Source organism: Entelurus aequoreus, linkage group LG20 (assembly GCF_033978785.1).
Source record: "Entelurus aequoreus isolate RoL-2023_Sb linkage group LG20, RoL_Eaeq_v1.1, whole genome shotgun sequence".
Taxonomy (NCBI): domain Eukaryota; kingdom Metazoa; phylum Chordata; class Actinopteri; order Syngnathiformes; family Syngnathidae; genus Entelurus; species Entelurus aequoreus.
In genome coordinates this window covers 32,110,958-32,111,962 of record NC_084750.1, presented here as the reverse complement: position 1 = coordinate 32,111,962, position 1,005 = coordinate 32,110,958, and positions in this window count along the sequence as shown.

Genomic DNA, 1,005 nt, shown 5'->3' with positions numbered 1-1,005 from the left:
TTTTTTTAAATAGTTTATAAAACTGTAGAATTAAAGACATTACCTGTAAATAAACAATCCGCCTGTTATTTTAAGTAATATGCCAGTAAAGACAAACTATGTATATTTCTATTTTTTTTTTACAGAAAAATACCAAATTAATTATACATAGCATTTACTGTTTTCTTAAATGATTTTCAAATTCATGTTTGCATCGTCACTTTAGACAGACAGACAGACAGACAGACAGACAGACAGCAGCTTTTATTGTCCAATCTTAACATGTACAAGACATAAGAACTGAAATTACATTTCGGCACAATCCCACTAAGAGCAGACATACGTTATAGGGGGACAAGACGGGACCGCAAACGGATCAGCCACTTAAAGCGCTCCTTAAAAAGATGGGAAAAAATGTGACATTGGGAAAGGGGGAAGAGTAAAAAAAAATACCAAGGAAAAAACCTCACATGACACACATAAACATGGTACATGTAATCACAACAACTCGCAACAGAGGAGGGGGGAGTTGGGACCCTGGAGGCCGGCTGCCGCTATAAAGCGCTACTCAGCCCCCACAACCCCGGAGGAATTAAGCACTTTATTAAAAGGTGGTTGATCTTAATAATTTAGTAAAAATCTGTAAAATTACGATATTTTTCCGCAAAACATTTCATGAAAATTTCTGTAAATATGTTTTTGATCATTATTTGGTTTACAATGTTTTACTTTAATTTTATGGTTTTCGTTTGGCAGCTGTAGCTGCCAGTAGATGACCGTTTTTTTACAGAATATTTTTTTTACATTGTAGCATTACAACAAATGACTGCAAAATTACGATATCTTTACATTTCAATGGAATTAACTCTTGTATCGTAGTGAAATGTTATAATTATATATATATATGTCTCTCTTAAGACAGAGGTGGCGGCATGATGTTAAACCAAGACAGATATTAACTATGAAAAATAAATTTGTGAAGTTACAGCGTTTATTGTAACTTTATTGTAATCAATCGTTAAATCG